Raw genomic sequence first — 20,247 nt, 5'->3', positions numbered from 1 at the left:
AACGATGATCTGTCCACCATGATGTCCACTCCAACATGATGCCTCTTCCACCATGATCATCCCCCATCATCTTCTTCCTCCACCATGATGCTGTTAGGGCTGGCGGAACGCACCAAATAATAAAGATGGTAATAAGGTGCGTTCGCAGCCCGGGGTCCACCGTGCAGGGGTGGTAACCTGCTGCTCAGTAATGGCGGATGCTATATGGCGGTATACTATAAGAACACACGCGGGTTAACGTCACCCGGTGTGTACGGGGGCGGACTCTGTTGTTTCACAGAGACGCACTACCGCTGAACATAAACGCCGGAACCTGTTTGTGCTCACAGAGCTCGGCTAAAAGAGCACACAGTGTACGGCCACAGAACTCTACCCCAAGGACACGGGGTTAGAGTCCTTCTAGGCCCACTGAACGCGCGGCGTCGCTGCCGCGAGTGCCGCTATAGACGTCGGCTATGGAGCACGTGCACTGAGGCGTGCCGAGTCCCTGGTGAGGCCTGATGCCTGACTCAACCTCAGACCTACCTACGCCTAAGCCTGGGCGCTAGCAGGCTTCGCTCCAACCTTCGCTCGGCGAAGCGAAGATCTATACGGTTGGAGACAGTGATAAGCTCCTCCAGTGTAGCGGGAATCTCCCTGGTGGCCAGAGCGTCCTTCACATGGCCAGCAAAACCTCTCCAGAATGCCAGAATGAGGACCTTATCTGGCCACTCTAACTCAGAGGCCAGCGTCCGGAACTGGATGGCAAAGTGGCTGACCATGGACGAGCCCTGTGACAATGCCAGCAGCCGGAGCGCGGTGTCATGGGTGTCTCGTGGTCACAGGAAGACCTGCTTCAGAGTGTCCAAGAACCGCGAGACACTCTGCACCACATGATCACCACGCTCCCACAGCGGGGTGGCCCACTCCAAAACCCTGCCCAACAAGAGGGAAATAATAAATCCCACTTTAGCCCGCTCCGAGGGGAATCGTGCGGCCAGCAGCTCCAGCTGTATAGAGCACTGGCTTACGAAACCCCTACAAGAAGCACTATCACCCGAGAACTTCTCGGGCCGCGGACGCGGGAAAAAGTCGGGGCAGGGATGGCTGAGCTCACACGGGAGACAGCCTCTGTGGCTGCCTGAACAGAGACCGCAGTAACATCTGCAGCTGAGGCTGAACGCTCGAGAGCCGCCAACCTGCCCTGCAGCTGGCAGATGTACTGCAGCAGTCGCTGTTCGTCCGCCATTACTAGCCAGACCCTGGCGCTAGGATAATGTTAGGGCTGGCGGAACGCACCAAATAATAAAGATGGTAATAAGGTGCGTTCGCAGGGGTGGTAACCTGCTGCTCAGTAATGGCGGATGCTATATGGCGGTATACTATAAGAACACACGCGGGTTAACGTCACCCGGTGTGTACAGGGGCGGACTCTGTTGCTTCACACAGCCGCACTACCGCTGAACATAAACGCCGGAGCCTGTTTGTGCTCACAGAGCTCGGCTAAAAGAGCGCACAGTGTATGGCCACAGAACCCTACCCTAAGGACACGGGGTTAGAGTCCTTCTAGGCCCACTGAACGTGCGGCGTCGCTGCCGTGAGCGCCGCTATAGACGCTGGCTATGGAGCACGTGCACTGAGGCGTGCCGAGTCCCTGGTGAGGCCTGATGCCTGACTCAACCTCAGACCTACCTACGCCTAAGCGCTAGCAGGCTAGGCTGCACAACACATGCGTACCAAGGGTAGGGGTTTCTTAATGAGTCATTCACCAGAGACATTCATACGTGCATACATCACTCACTCCACATAGTCTGTAAATACAGTCTATACTAGCACATGGGCGAGCGGCCATGCGAACCTTTTATAGCCACGGGCGTCCGGGACCTTCCTGACTTCTCGGATGGGCCAATCCAAACACGAGCAGGACCTGAGCACGTGACCCTCGATCTCCAATGGGAGATCACTCCACGGGCATGCTCAGTGGCCTGACATGGGGACTTAGTCCCTGGAGAATCTCGCTGCTGAGCAGCATGCATTGTCATAGCTGTGCCAGAGGTGGCAGCAGCAACCAAACCCACGGAGTTGGCCTGGGTAGAGCGCCGGGACTGATGAATCTGCTGAGCAGGCTCCACTACGGCTGAAGAAGAATGGGAGACCGCTGGGTGCAAGGCTCTGGATTCCTGCTGTGCAGTGGCAGGGACCCGACGCCTAACAGATGCTCTGTCCACCAGGTCTCCTTCTCCACCATGAGCCTTCCATTAAGGTGATGTTTTCTCCAGCATGATGCCCTCCACCATGAACCTCTCTCCAGCTTAAGCTTTTCCCATTGTCAAGCTTCCTCCGCCATGTGCCTTCCTCCACCACAAACATTTTTTCACCATGATGGATGATCCCTCTTCCATGATGTTCACTCCAGTCTGATACACACCACAATGAAGCTTCTTCCATGATAAGCCTTCCTCCACAATGAACCTTTCTCCACCATGATGCCTCATCTACCATGCTGCGTCATCCACCACCACAATCCTTCCACCACGATTATACTTAAAGCTTCACCATGATGCTTCCTCCACAGTCGAGATAAGGTTTTGTTGTTAATTAGAGATGAGCAAATTTGTTCGGATTCGGTTCCGAATACGATTGGACTCGAATATTGTTTTTGCAATATTTGATGAACACAGTCGACAGTCATTATAGTCAATGGGAGTAAAAATTACCAAATATGTTCGGAACCGATCATAAGACAAACATTCGGCACGAATATGGCCCAAATATGTCAAAATCAGATTCAAGGCCAAAATCCGAACAAATTCGCTCATCTCTAAGTGCAGGTTTTTTTCTCTACACATAGCATTATACATTTGTGCTAAAATATTCATCTTTTGTCTCATCCGTCCATAGAATAGCTTCTCTAGAAGCAATGGAACCTCCAGGTGGTCTCGGAAAATGTTTTTTGTTCAGCAGACTTCCATGAACATGTGCTCTTGGACTGATCTTACCAGAACACCCACTCCACAGGACAGCAAAAGCAGACGTGAATTTTCTCAGTTTGCAGACAGGTGTCTAATCATAGAGTGATGTTCAGCTATGTCTTCAGCAATGCTGTTTTGTAGCCTTTTCCAGCTTAATGCTTCTCATGTCTTCTGAATGGTTCACACGAGCCAATCTTTCTTGAGCAGAACAGATTTAAAGGGAACCTGTCAGCAGGATTGTGCTCTTTAACCTACAGACAGTGTCAGGTCGGCGCCGTTATACTGATTACAATGATACCTTGGTTGTTGAAATCCGTCTTGTGGTTGTTGTTTAATCTTTATTTTCAGTTATTGAGATTCTTGTGCTTCGGGGCGGGACTGTGGGCGGAGTTTTGATGTGGTGCTCTGCTTACATATGCATCCTTATGGGCTTATGACAGGTCACCGAACCTTCACTGACCTGCCTCCTGTTTTACATACTGTATATATGTTTGTTGGCTTTGAAAAAAAAAAGTAACTACAGCAAAATGGTGACGTCGATAGCTCATTAGCATCTATTGCTTGCTGGTGGCACATGCGCACCATCATTTTGCTGCAGCCATTTTTTTCCTCCAGCAAAATGGCGGCAGCAGCATCTATAGCTTGCTGATAGATGCTAGTGCGCGAGCTTTGCCGGTGGCGCCATTTTGCTGGAGGAAAAATTTTTTGCTCCAAGCGATAGCATCTATCGCTTGAAGCAAAAATTTTTTCCTCCAGCAAAATGGCGCCACCGGCAGAGCTCGCGCACTAGCATCTATCAGCAAGCGGCGCAGTACTGCTACATGAGCCACCAGCAAGTGATAGCTGCTACTGCGCAAGTGCCACTGCCAACTCCATTTTGCTGCAGCCAATTTTTTTTCCTCCAGCAAAATGGTGCTGGCGGCGCTTGAGCAGTAGCAATAGATGCTACTGTGCATGCGCCACCGGCAAGTGATAGATGCTACTGCACAAGCGCCATTTTGCTGGAGGAAAAATAAATTTGCTGCAGCAAAATGGCGCCGGTGGCATCGCTTGCACAGTGGCATCTATCGCAGTATGTAAAATAGGGGGCAGTGACCTGTCTTAAGCCCATACAGACGCATATATAAGCAGAGCACCACCTAGAGCCCTGCCCACAGGCTGCTGACAGCCCTGTCCACAGGCTGCCCACAGCCCTGCCCACAGGATGCCCACAGACTCACCCACAGGCTGCCCACAGCCTCGCCCCCAAGCACGAGAATCTCAATAACTGAAAACTACAAATAAAAATTAAACAACAACCACAAGACGGATTTCATCAACCAAGGTATCATTGTAATCAGTATAATGGCGCCGGCCTGACACTGTCTGTAGGTTACCGAGCACAATCCTGCTGATGGGTCCCCTTTAACAGAAACCCGGCTTTATGTGCCTTTATTTAGTGGAATAACACCTGTGAAATGCACAATTCCAATCTCATTTAATTAATTGTACAAAATTAAGAAAGAAAAATCAGAACCTGGCACCTCCTAGACCCAGAGTGATCATAATCCACTTGCTGTACTGTTCAGCTTGGAAAGTTGTGCACATAGCAGGCACAACACTGAGGATTGCGGTGTAGAGAACACAGGTGGTGGTAGTAATCCAGCGGCGATAGTAAGCCAGAATCAGGGAAGCTGTGGTACGCCTGATCCACTCTTTGGAGTAATAGGGTAAAATGTGAGAGAAAAAGCCAAGCGATGGGCCCTGCTGGACATTGATGTATAGGATAATTTCCAAATAGATCTAAGGCTGTATAGTGATTAGATACATATATTTCTGTTATGGCGTACATCGTGAGTTGGATTCTCTCAGCTGTAGGATGAGCAGGATGGAGAGGGGCTCATTGGTGCAATGAAAAATTGTGGGGTTAAATAAGCTAAAAGACTTGTGGAACATCAGATATGGCTATGCAGGTTGGAACCCAGAGAGGCATGGAGCAGAAGAACTGGATGTGCTGGACAGCACATTGAACAGTGGAGTTGGATAGGCTGGATACTGCAGAGCTGAGTGAGTGGGCAATCACTTTGGTACAGCATAGCTGAGTTTACGGACAAACACACTGGTACAGTAGAACTGAGGGTGTGAACAAACACTGGTACAACAGAAATGAGTGTGCAAACACCTTGGTAAAGCAGGGCAGAGTTTGCTGACAAACACACTGATACAGTAGAGCTGAATATGTGGACAAACACACTGGTACAGTAGAGCTGAGTGTGCGGACAATCACACTGGTACAGTAGAGCTGAGTGTGCAGAAAAGCACACTGGTACAGTAGAGCTGAGTGTGCGGACAAGCACACTGGTACAGTAGAGCTCAGTGTGCGGACAATCAGACTGGTACAGTAGAGCTGAGTGTGCGGACAATCACACTGGTACAGTAGAGCTGAGTGTGCAGAAAAGCACACTGGTACAGTAGAGCTGAGTGTGCGGACAAGCACATTGGTACAGTAGAGCTGAGTGTGCAGAGAAGCACACTGGTACAGTAGAGCTGAGTGTGCGTACAAACATACTGGCACAGTAGAGATGAGTGTAACAATAAGCACACTGGTACAGTAGAGATGAGTGTGACAATAAGCACACTGGTACAGTAGAGATGAGTGTGCGGATAATCAGACTGGTACAGTAGAGCTGAGTGTGCGGACAAATACACTGGTACAGTAGAGCTGAGTGTGCTGACAAGCACACTGGTACAGTACTAGGGCTGAGTGTGCGTACAAACACACTGGCACAGTAGAGATGAGTGTGACAATAAGCACACTGGTACAGTAGAGATGAGTGTGACGATAAGCACACTGGTACAGCAGAGCTGAGTGTGCGGACAAGCACACTGGTACAGTATAGCTGAGTGTGCGGACAAACACACTGGTACAGTAGACCTGAGTGTGCTGACAAGCACACTGGTACAGTAGAGCTGAGTGTGCTGACAAGCACACAGGTACAGTAGAGCTGAGTGTGCGCTGAATGTGCGGACAAGCACACAGGTACAGTAGAGCTGAGTGTGCGGACAAACACACTGGTACAGTAGAGCTGAGTGTGCGGACAAGCACACTGGTACAGTAGAGGTGAGTGTGTGGACAAGCACACTGGCAAAGTAGAGCTGATTGTGCAGACAAGCACACAGGTAAAGTAGAGCTGAGTGTGCGGACAAGCACACTGGTACAGTAGAGCTGAGTGTGCGGACAAACACACTGGTACAGTAGAGCTGAGTGTGCTGACAAGCACACTGGTACAGTAGAGCTGAGTGTGAGCTGAATGTGCGGACAAGCACACAGGTACAGTAGAGCTGAGTGTGCGGACAAACACACTGGTACAGTAGAGCTGAGTGTGCGGACAAGCACACTGGCAAAGTAGAGCTGAGTGTGCAGACAAGCACACAGGTAAAGTAGAGCTGAGTGTGCGGACAAGCACACTGGTACAGTAGAGCTGAGTGTGCGGACAAACACACTGGTACAGTAGAGCTGAGTGTGCTGACAAGCACACTGGTACAGTAGAGTTGAGTGTGAGCTGAATGTGCGGACAAGCACACAGGTACAGTAGAGCTGAGTGTGCGGACAAACACACTGGTACAGTAGAGCTGAGTGTACGGACAAGCACACTGGCAAAGTAGAGCTGATTGTGCAGACAAGCACACAGGTAAAGTAGAGCTGAGTGTGCGGACAAGCACACTGGTACAGTAGAGCTGAGTGTGCTGACAAACACTGGTACAGTAGAGCTGAGTGTGCTGACAAGCACACTGGTACAGTAGAGCTGAGTGTGAGCTGAATGTGCGGACAATCACACAGGTACAGTAGAGCTGAGTGTGCGGACAAGCACACTGGTACAGTAGAGCTGAGTGTGCGGACAAGCACACTGGTACAGTAGAGCTGAGTGTGCGGACAAGCACACTGGTAAAGTAGAGCTGAGTGTGCGGACAAGCACACTGGTACAGTAGAGCTGAGTGTGAGGACAAGCACACTGGTTAGTAGAGCTGAGTGTGCGGACAAGCACACTGGTACAGTAGAGCTGAGTGTGCGGACAAGCACACTGGTACAGTAGAGCTGAGTGTGCGGACAAGCACACTGGTACAGTAGAGCTGAGTGTGCGGACAAGCACACTGGTACAGTAGAGCTGAGTGTGCGGACAAGCACACTGGCAAAGTAGAGCTGAATGTGCAGACAAGCACACAGGTAAAGTAGAGATGAGTGTGCAGACAAGCACACTGGTACAGTAGAGCTGAGTGTGCGGACAAGCACACTGGCAAAGTAGAGATGAGTGTGAGGACAAGCACACTGGCACAGTAGAGCCGAGTGGGCGGGAGAGCAGAGAGGATGATGTATAACAGAGCTCATCGATAAAGTAAAGCTGGGTTTGCAAGCGGCAGAATAGTCCCAGAAGGTGGCAGCCAGCGACAGGCTGAACCACACTGTGGATTTTAGAGGTCGTCTTGGATAAGAAGGAAAGTCAAGGAGAGTGACATCAGAGGTGCTCGCTGCAGCAGAGGGAGCAGACTGCCGGAGAGGGTAAAAGCTGATCATGGCGCAGAAGCTGAGGAATAACTTCTGGAACAAATTATATATATATATATATATATATATATACAGTATATATATATATAGTGCTGGCGTCTTCATCAGGCATGACATCCATAGATTACAACAGATTTATGCTGTACTCACACAATGGGTTAAATAAGATACAATACGCCGGAGATGCTGGCGGTATTCTAGTAATGTGGCGCCCAATGTGGTGAACTGTGGATGACCTACAGGTGGTATTATACAGGTTGTAATCTACCTGCACAGTGACTCGCCCGGCCCCACAGCGATGTAGGACAAGCAGCGCACGGCGGAGGAGGCGCCGGCTGGAAGTGTCCGAAGCCGTCCCGTGTGCGACTCTGTAACTCAGTATTATATGGGAACAGACTGAGACCTGTGTGTAGTCCGGAACGTCGTATACAGTATATACAGGGGCGGACACTGGCAGCGGGGGGCTCCGCTGCAGAATGTGCACAGCATTTACGGATCACCATAAATAATATTGCGGCTGCATTATAGGGTTCTCACACTTCACTGATTTGTGATGTTTATTTATTTATTTATTTTTTAATCTATAAATCATTCTTATTGTTTAGCATTTTTTATTTTATGGGAAAAACATTCTGACTAATATTGAGGGAAGAAGACGAGGAAGAAGATGACTTTTGAGTTCTTTAGGCAGAGAAAATTCCACTACACTCATCTGTTCAGCCTGGGGCTCACTGATAAAGTTTCTGCCTCTTGTGCTAAAAGTTATGAGATTGAGTTATGGGAAAAATCTTCAAATTAATTGACTATGTGGAAATGCATGTGCTGAGCACAGAGTGATGTCAGGGGCCCGGGGCCCCCAATGTACTGAGTGTGAGGAGATCTACAGCAGAAGAGAGCAGCACACACAGCAGCCTCCTCGGAGACTGTACACACAGCTGTGCTGCTGCCACACAGATCTTCACTGGGCCGCCCTCCCCTTATTCAGCTGAACCAACTGCATGTGGCGTATCTGATCCCGAGTCTCACACAAGTCAGTGCGGACACACTGCAGTATATATGTATACACGTGTGTACACCGAAATGTACTGTACATATTCTGCTATACAGTATAGTACACACACATTGGGGCACTGCAATATACAGATTGTCAATCAACAAATAGTCCTGATACCAAGTATACTGGCACTTCATTAACCATACGAATACAAAAAATATCGGACTTATATACTCATATTTGCCGAACTGAAGAGACCCAGAAATAATTAAAAAACAACGTTTATTGAATTAGTTTAAAATTATTAAAAAAGCAAAATTACTCAGTAGGAGGAATTATACGTCCAAGGCGCAAGAAAATATATCTTAGGCAATCCTATACATAATTCTATCTCAGGCCAATAAACATAAATTAGCAACTATAAATACAAACACCATATTAGCTATATGCAAATTGCAAGTACACAAATAGTGCCAACACAATAATAGCTGTAGTGCTAATTATGTATAAATCTAGACCCTAAATACCCATCTCATTAATATAACTAACATCATCATGGATAAAAATCCTAAATACAATAAGGGATATAAATGGACAATTACCTCATATAAACAAGCGTCTGTGACAGTGCATGGCGTGACCTCCCCAACCCCAACGCGCGTTTCGCAATCGCTTCTTCCGGGGGCGTAGTAGACACACATTGGGGCACTGCAATATATAGATTGTGCAAAAGTGTCAGGCAGGTGTGGAAAAACTCCTACATAGTAAATCCCATCAATATCTGGTGCACATACACATATTTATTGTAGCGCCCTGTATACATACATTGCAGTGCAGAGCTGCACATATGCTGCAGTGGATGTACATAGGTGAATATTGCAGTGCAATATATATATATATTTATACACACATATACACAAATATATACACATTATAAAAGTATAAATGTATAATTTTATATATTTATACACACACACAGACTCCAATATATTGTAAGTAGTAGCATGGATTGCAGTGCGCTGTACACAGTATATAGCTCATAGTTCACTGTACAGTGTATAGATCGTAGTGCAATGTACACAGTATATAGATTGAAGTGCACTGTACACAATATAGATTACAGTGTACTATATAGTGCACTGTACACAGTACAGTGGCATTTAAAAGTTTGGGCACCCCTGGTCAAAATTACTGTTATTGTGAAGTTAAGCAAGTTGAAGATGGAATGAGCTCTAAAAGGGTTAAAGTTAAAGATGACACATTTTTTTCTGTATTTTAGGCCAAAAAAATTATATATTGTCATTTTTTACATTTTTAAAAATTACAATAAGGAAAATAGGCCAATGCAAAAGTTTGGGCACCCTGCATAGTTAGTAGCTAGTAGCACTCCCTTTTAAAATATCACAGCTTGTGAACACTTTTAGTAGCCAGCCAAGAGTCTTTCAATTCTTGTTTGATGGATTTTCATCCATTCTTCCTTGGAAAATTCTTCCATTTCTGTGAGATTCCTGGGTCGTCTTGCATGCACTGCTATTTTGAGGACTAGCCACAGATTTTCAATGATGATCGAATCGGGGGACTGTGAGGGCCATTGAAAAACCTCTAGCTATCGCCTTTTGAGGTAGTCTATTGTGGATTTTGATGTGTGTGATCATTATCCATTTGTAGAAGCCATCCTGTTTTCAAATTCAGCTTTTTTACACATGGTGTTATGTTTGCATCAAGAATTTGTTGAATTTTCATTGACTCCATTCTTCCCTCTACCTGTGAAATGTTCCCTGTGCCATTGTCTGCAACACAACTCCAAAGCATGATTGATCCAACCCCATGCTTAATGGTTGGAGAGATGATCTTTTCCTGAAATTCTATGCAATTTTTTCTCTGCACATACCTTTGATCATTGCGACCAAAGAGTTTTATTTTAACTTCAATGATTCACAGGACTTGTTTCTAAAATGCATTGGGCTTGTTTAGATGTTCTTTTGCATACCTCTGATGCTAAATTTTATGGTGAGGGTGCAGGAGAGGTTTTCTTCTGATGACTCTTCCATGAAGGCCATATTTGATAAGGTGTCTCTGAACAGTAGAGCAATTACCACAACTCCAGAATCTGCTAAATCTTTCTGAAGGTCTTTTGCAGTCAAGTGGGGGTTCTGATATGCCTTTCTAGCAATCCTACAAGCAGCTCTCTCTGAAATTTTGCTTGGCCTTCCAGACCTTATCTTGACCTCCACTGTTCCTGTAAACTGCTATTTCTGAATTACATATTGAACTGAGGAAAGGACAACTTGAAAACGCTTTGCTATCTTCTTACAGCCTTCTCCTGCTTTGTGGGCCTCCACCATTTTCATTTTCAGAGTGCTTGGCAGCTGCTTAAAAGAACCCATGGTGGCTGTTTTTTCGCACAAGGTTAGAGGAGGCTATGTGTTTCTAAACCTGTGGAATCTGCATCAGCTGGCCTTTCCTAACATTGAGGGTGAACAAGCCATATCCCTTACAGGCTAATTAAGGTCTGAAACCTTGGTCAAAGTTATCTGAGCACACAAATCTCCAAAGGTGCCCAAACTTTAGCATCGGACCATTTTTCTTTTTGTAATTTTTAAAATGTGAAAAAATGACAATGTGTATTACTTTTTAGCCTAAAATACAAAACAAATGTGTCATCTTTGACTTTAGGCCTTTTAGAGATCATTTTATCTTCAACTTGCTTAACTGTTCACAATAACAGTGATTTTGACCAGGGGTGCCTAAACTTTTGCATGCCACTGTATATAGACTGCAGTGCACAGTATATAAATTGCAGTGCACTGTACAGTATATAGAACAGAGTGCACTGTACACAGTGTATAGATAGCAGTGCACTTTGCAGTATATAGAAAACAGTGCACTGTACACAGTGTATAAATTGCAGTGCACTGTACATAGTATATAGATTGCAGTGCACTGTACACAGTGTATAGACCGCAGTGCACTGTACATAGTATATAGACCGCAGTGCACTGTACACAGTGTATAGACCGCAGTGCACTGTAAACAGTATATAGAATGTAGTGCACTGTACACAGCATATAGACCGCAGTGCACTGTACACAGTATATAGATCGCAGTGCACTGTACACCGTGTATAGACCGCAGTGCACTGTACACAGTATATAGACTGCAGTGCACTGTACACGGTATATAGACCGCAGTGCACTGTACACAGTATATAGACCGCAGTGCACTGTACATAGTATATAGATTGCAGTGCACTGTACACAGTATATAGACCGCAGTGCACTGTACACAGTGTATAGACCGCAGTGTACTGTACATAGTGTATAGATTGCAGTGCACTGTACACAGTATATAGACCGCAGTGCACTGTACACAGTGTATAGACTGCAGTGCACTGTAAACAGTATATAGAATGCAGTGCACTGTACACATTATATAGACCGCAGTGCACTGTACACAGTATATAGATCGCAGTGCACTGTACACCGTGTATAGACCGCAGTGCACTGTACACAGTATATAGACCGCAGTGCACTGTACACAGTATATAGACAGCAGTGCACTGTACATAATATATAGATTGCAGTGCACTGTACATAGTATATAGATTGCAGTGCACTGTACACAGTGTATAGACCGCAGTGCACTGTACACAGTATATAGACCGCAGTGCACTGTACACAGTATATAGACCGCAGTGCACTGTACACAGTATATAGACTGCAGTGCACTGTAAACAGTATATAGACCGCAGTGCACTGTACACAGTATATAGACCGCAGTGCACTGTACACAGTATATAGATCGCAGTGCACTGTACATAGTATATAGACTGCAGTGCACTGTACATAGTATATAGACCGCAGTGCACTGTACACAGTATATAGACCGCAGTGCACTGTACATAGTATATAGATTGCAGTGCACTGTACACAGTGTATAGACCGCAGTGCACTGTACACAGTATATAGATTGCAGTGCACTGTACACAGTATATAGACTGCAGTGCACTGTACACAGTATATAGATTGCAGTGTACTGTACACAGTATATAGATTGCAGTGCACTGTACACAGTATATAGACTGCAGTGCACTGTACACAGTATATAGATTGCAGTGCACTGTACACAGTATATAGACCGCAGTGCACTGTACACAGTGTATAGACCGTAGTGCACTGTACACAGTGTATAGACCGCAGTGCACTGTACATAGTATATAGATTGCAGTGCACTGTACACAGTGTATAGACCACAGTGCACTGTACATAGTATATAGATTGCAGTGCACTGTACACTGTGTATAGACCGCAGTGCACTGTACACAGTATATAGACCGCAGTGCACTGTACACAGTATATAGACTGCAGTGCACTGTAAACAGTGTATAGACCGCAGTGCACTGTACACAGTATATAGACCGCAGTGCACTGTACACAGTATATAGATCGCAGTGCACTGTACACAGTATATAGATTGCAGTGCACTGTACATAGTATATAGACTGCAGTGCACTGTACACAGTATATAGACCGCAGTGCACTGTACACAGTATATAGATTGCAGTGCACTGTACACAGTATATAGACTGCAGTGCATTGTACACAGTATATAGATTGCAGTGCACTGTACACAGTATATAGATTTCAGTGCACTGTACACAGTATATAGACTGCAGTGCACTGTACACAGTGTATAGACTGCAGTGCACTGTACACAGTATATAGACCGCAGTGCACTGTACACAGTGTATAGACCGTAGTGCACTGTACACAGTGTATAGACCGCAGTGCACTGTACACAGTGTATAGACCGCAGTGCACTGTACACAGTATATAGATTGCAGTGCACTGTACATAGTATATAGATTGCAGTGCACTGTACACAGTGTATAGACCGCAGTGCACTGTACATAGTATATAGATTGCAGTGCACTGTACACAGTGTATAGACCGCAGTGCACTGTACATAGTATATAGATTGCAGAGCACTGTACACAGTGTATAGACCGCAGTGCACTGTACATAGTATATAGATTGCAGTGCACTGTACACAGTGTATAGACCGCAGTGCACTGAACACAGTATATAGACCGCAGTGCACTGTACACAGTGTATCGACTGCAGTGCACTGAACACAGTATATAGACCGCAGTGCACTGTACATAGTATATAGATTGCAGTGCACTGTACACAGTGTATAGACCGCAGTGCACTGAACACAGTATATAGACCGCAGTGCACTGTACATAGTATATAGATTGCAGAGCACTGTACACAGTGTATAGACCGCAGTGCACTGTACATAGTATATAGATTGCAGTGCACTGTACACAGTGTATAGACCGCAGTGCACTGAACACAGTATATAGACCGCAGTGCACTGAACACAGTATATAGACCGCAGTGCACTGTACATAGTATATAGATTGCAGTGCACTGTACACAGTGTATAGACCGCAGTGCACTGAACACAGTATATAGACCGCAGTGCACTGTACATAGTATATAGATTGCAGTGCACTGTACACAGTGTATAGACCGCAGTGCACTGTACACAGTGTATCGACCGCAGTGCACTGAACACAGTATATAGACCGCAGTGCACTGTACATAGTATATAGATTGCAGTGCACTGTACACAGTGTATAGACCGCAGTGCACTGAACACAGTATATAGACCGCAGTGCACTGTACATAGTATATAGATTGCAGTGCACTGTACACAGTGTATAGACCGCAGTGCACTGTACATAGTATATAGATTGCAGTGCACTGTACACAGTGTATAGACCGCAGTGCACTGAACACAGTATATAGACCGCAGTGCACTGTACACAGTGTATAGATACAAATCACAACATTATATATTGCCTAGATATGAGGCACGTCCAATTATCAACAAATCATACAAAAAGGAATGGAAGCTATATACCATCAAATCAGTAAAGTTTTATTAGGAATAAATTAAAAATGCCTTATAGCACAATATAATACATATGGGGGCAAAAAAATGCAAAAAGAAATAGGCCTTAGACACCAGTATATGAGATTCCAAGAGATATATACATATATTCAATTATTGATCCATAAAGGTGTCCCAAAAAATAGTAAATAATAAATAATGGAGCAAATAATATAACGCTTCCAAAAGGAATAACTCCTAAAAAAGGTCAATATGTGAATAAATAACAATTGATCTTATGTAAAAAACCCCATTGAAATCAGCTGAATCCTAATCCTAAAATGGCTATAATAGCCACATGCCATATACGTGCTGAGTGCAGTATATAGTCGCCGGGCATGCTATACAGGGTGGTGCACAGTGCAATGAATAAACATAAGTATATAGGCTGCCAGAAAGGAAAAGGAAAGGGTTACTGCTGATAAACGGTATACCTGGAAGGCCATGTATCAGCAGTAACCCTTTCCTTTTCCTTTCTGGCAGCCTATATACTTGTTTATTCATTGCACTGTGCACCACCCTGTATAGCATGCCCGGCGTCTGTATACTGCACTCAGCACGTATACGGCATGTAGCTATAGATCGCAGTGCACTGTACACGTATATAGATTGCAGTGCACTGTACACAGTATATTAATCGTAGTGCACTGTACACGGTGTATAGATTGCAGTGCACTGTACAAGGAATATAGATCACAGTGCACTGAACACGGCATATAGATCGCAGTGCACTGTACACGTATATAGATTGCAGTGCACTGAACACTGTGTATAGATTGCGGTGCACTGTACACGGTATATAGATTGCAGTGCACTGTACACGGTGTATAGATAGCAGTGAACTGTACACGGTATATAGATCGTAGTGCACTGAACACAGTGTATAGATTGCGGTGCACTGTAAACTGTGTATAGATTGCAGTGCACTGTACACAGTATATAGATTGCAGCGCACTGTACACGGTATATAGATCGTAGTGCACTGTACACAGTGTACAGATTGAAGTGCACTGTAAACTGTATATAGATCACACTGCACTGTACACGGTGTATAGATCGCAGTGCACTGTACACGATGTATAGATAGCAGTGCACTGTACACAGTATATAGATCGTAGTGCATTGTACACAGTGTATAGACTGTAGTGCACTGCACACAGTGTATAGATTGCAGCACACTGTACACGGTATATAGATCATAGTGCACTGTACAAAGTGTATAGATTGCAGTGCACTGTACACAGTATATAGATCATAATGCACTGTACACGGTGTATAGCTTGAACTGCACTGTACACATTATATAAATCGTAGTGCACTGTACACGGTGTATAGATTGCAGTGCACCGTACACGGTGTATAGATCAAAGTGCACTGTACGCGGTGAATAGACGTAGTGCACTGTACAAGGTATATAGATCACAGTGCACTGAACACGGCATATAGATCGCAGTGCACTGTACACGTATATAGATTGCAGCGAACTGTACACGGTATATAGATTGCAGCGCACTGTACACAGTATATAGATCGTAGTGCACTGTACACTGTGTATAGATTGCGGTGCACGGTAAACTGTGTATAGATCGCAGTGCACTGTACACAGTATATAGATTGTAGTGCACTGTACACAGTATATAGATTGTAGTGCACTGTAAACAGTATACAGATTGCAGTGCACTGTACACAGTATATAGATTGCAGTGCACTGTACACGGTATATAGATTGCAGCGCACTGTACACAGTGTATAGATCAGAGTGCACTGTACACAGTGTATAGATTGCAGCGCACTGTACACGGTGTATAGATCGTAGTGTACACAGTGTATAGATTGCAGTGCACTGTACACGGTATATAGATTGCAGTGCACTGTACATGGTGTATAGATTGAAGTGCACAGTATATAGATCGTAGTGCACTGTACATGGTATATAGATTGCAGTTCACTGTACACGGTGTATAGATTGCAGTGCACTGTACACGGTATATAGATTGCAGTGCACTGTACATGGTATATAGATTGCAGTTCACTGTACATGGTGTATAGATTGACGTGCACAGTATATTAATCGTAGTGCACTGTACACGGTATATAGATTGCAGTTCACTGTACACAGTGTATAGATTGCAGCGCACTGTACACGGTGTATAGATCGTAGTGTACACAGTGTATAGATTGCAGTGCATTGAACACAGTATATAGATTGCAGTGCACTGTACACGGTATATAGATTGCAGTGCACTGTACACGGTATATAGATTGCAGTGCAGTGTACACGGTATATAGATTGCAGTGCACTGTACATGGTATATAGATTGCAGTTCACTGTACATGGTGTATAGATTGACGTGCACAGTATATTAATCGTAGTGCACTGTACACGGTATATAGATTGCAGTTCACTGTACACAGTGTATAGATTGCAGCGCACTGTACACGGTGTATAGATCGTAGTGTACACAGTGTATAGATTGCAGTGCATTGAACACAGTATATAGATTGCAGTGCACTGTACACGGTATATAGATTGCAGTGCACTGTACACGGTATATAGATTGCAGTGCACTGTACACGGTATATAGATTGCAGTGCACTGTACACGGTGTATAGATTGCAGTGCACTGTACACGGTATATAGATTGCAGTTCACTGTACATGGTGTATAGATTGACGTGCACAGTATATTAATCGTAGTGCACTGTACATGGTATATAGATTGCAGCGCACTGTACACAGTGTATAGATCAGAGTGCACTGTACACAGTGTATAGATTGCAGCGCACTGTACACGGTGTATAGATCGTAGTGTACACAGTGTATAGATTGCAGTGCACTGTACACGGTATATAGATTGCAGTGCACTGTACATGGTGTATAGATTGAAGTGCACAGTATATAGATCGTAGTGCACTGTACATGGTATATAGATTGCAGTTCACTGTACACGGTGTATAGATTGCAGTGCACTGTACATGGTATATAGATTGCAGTTCACTGTACATGGTGTATAGATTGACGTGCACAGTATATTAATCGTAGTGCACTGTACACGGTATATAGATTGCAGTTCACTGTACACAGTGTATAGATTGCAGCGCACTGTACACGGTGTATAGATCGTAGTGTACACAGTGTATAGATTGCAGTGCATTGAACACAGTATATAGATTGCAGTGCACTGTACACGGTATATAGATTGCAGTGCACTGTACACGGTATATAGATTGCAGTGCACTGTACACGGTATATAGATTGCAGTTCACTGTACATGGTGTATAGATTGACGTGCACAGTATATTAATCGTAGTGCACTGTACACGGTGTATAGATCGTAGTGTACACAGTGTATAGATTGCAGTGCATTGAACACAGTATATAGACTACAGTGCACTGTACACAGTATATAGATCGTAGTGTACGGCGTATAAATTGCAGTGCACTTTACACAGTATATTGCAGTGCACTGCACACGGCATATTGTACAGATGCACAGATTGCAGTGCACTGTACACAGTGTATAGATTGCAGTGCACTGTACACAGTATATAGATTGCAGTGCACTGTACACGGTATATAGATTGCAGCGCACTGTACACAGTGTATAGATCAGAGTGCACTGTACACAGTGTATAGATTGCAGCGCACTGTACACGGTGTATAGATCGTAGTGTACACAGTGTATAGATTGCAGTGCACTGTACACGGTATATAGATTGCAGTGCACTGTACATGGTGTATAGATTGAAGTGCACAGTATATAGATCGTAGTGCACTGTACATGGTATATAGATTGCAGTTCACTGTACACGGTGTATAGATTGCAGTGCACTGTACACGGTATATAGATTGCAGTGCACTGTACATGGTATATAGATTGCAGTTCACTGTACATGGTGTATAGACTGACGTGCACAGTATATTAATCGTAGTGCACTGTACACGGTATATAGATTGCAGTTCACTGTACACAGTGTATAGATTGCAGCGCACTGTACACGGTGTATAGATCGTAGTGTACACAGTGTATAGATTGCAGTGCATTGAACACAGTATATAGATTGCAGTGCACTGTACACGGTATATAGATTGCAGTGCACTGTACACGGTATATAGATTGCAGTGCACTGTACACGGTATATAGATTGCAGTGCACTGTACACGGTATATAGATTGCAGTTCACTGTACATGGTGTATAGATTGACGTGCACAGTATATTAATCGTAGTGCACTGTACACGGTATATAGATTGCAGTTCACTGTACACAGTGTATAGATTGCAGCGCACTGTACACGGTGTATAGATCGTAGTGTACACAGTGTATAGATTGCAGTGCATTGAACACAGTATATAGATTGCAGTGCACTGTACACGGTATATAGATTGCAGTGCACTGTACACGGTATATAGATTGCAGTGCACTGTACACGGTATATAGATTGCAGTGCACTGTACACGGTATATAGATTGCAGTTCACTGTACATGGTGTATAGATTGACGTGCACAGTATATTAATCGTAGTGCACTGTACATGGTATATAGATTGCAGCGCACTGTACACAGTGTATAGATCAGAGTGCACTGTACACAGTGTATAGATTGCAGCGCACTGTACACGGTGTATAGATCGTAGTGTACACAGTGTATAGATTGCAGTGCACTGTACACGGTATATAGATTGCAGTGCACTGTACATGGTGTATAGATTGAAGTGCACAGTATATAGATCGTAGTGCACTGTACATGGTATATAGATTGCAGTTCACTGTACATGGTGTATAGATTGCAGTGCACTGTACATGGTATATAGATTGCAGTTCACTGTACATGGTGTATAGATTGACGTGCACAGTATATTAATCGTAGTGCACTGTACATGGTATATAGATTGCAGCGCACTGTACACAGTGTATAGATCAGAGTGCACTGTACACAGTGTATAGATTGCAGCGCACTGTACACGGTGTATAGATCGTAGTGTACACAGTGTATAGATTGCAGTGCACTGTACACGGTATATAGATTGCAGTGCACTGTACATGGTGTATAGATTGAAGTGCACAGTATATAGATCGTAGTGCACTGTACATGGTATATAGATTGCAGTTCACTGTACATGGTGTATAGATTGCAGTGCACTGTACATGGTATATAGATTGCAGTTCACTGTACATGGTGTATAGATTGACGTGCACAGTATATTAATCGTAGTGCACTGTACACGGTATATAGATTGCAGTTCACTGTACACAGTGTATAGATTGCAGCGCACTGTACACGGTGTATAGATCGTAGTGTACACAGTGTATAGATTGCAGTGCATTGAACACAGTATATAGATTGCAGTGCACTGTACACGGTATATAGATTGCAGTGCACTGTACACGGTATATAGATTGCAGTGCACTGTACATGGTGTATAGATTGCAGTTCACTGTACATGGTATATAGATTGCAGTTCACTGTACATGGTGTATAGATTGACGTGCACAGTATATTAATCGTAGTGCACTGTACACGGTATATAGATTGCAGTTCACTGTACACAGTGTATAGATTGCAGCGCACTGTACACGGTGTATAGATCGTAGTGTACACAGTGTATAGATTGCAGCGCACTGTACACGGTGTATAGATCGTAGTGTACACAGTGTATAGATTGCAGTGCATTGAACACAGTATATAGATTGCAGTGCACTGTACACGGTATATAGATTGCAGTGCACTGTACACGGTATATAGATTGCAGTGCACTGTACATGGTGTATAGATTGACGTGCACAGTATATTATAAT

This window comes from Dendrobates tinctorius, unplaced genomic scaffold (assembly GCF_039654945.1).
Source record: "Dendrobates tinctorius isolate UK_male_01 unplaced genomic scaffold, ASM3965494v1 ptg000257l, whole genome shotgun sequence".
Classification (NCBI taxonomy): domain Eukaryota; kingdom Metazoa; phylum Chordata; class Amphibia; order Anura; family Dendrobatidae; genus Dendrobates; species Dendrobates tinctorius.
The sequence above is the reverse complement of the archived record's forward strand: the minus strand, read 5'-3'. Positions refer to the sequence as shown.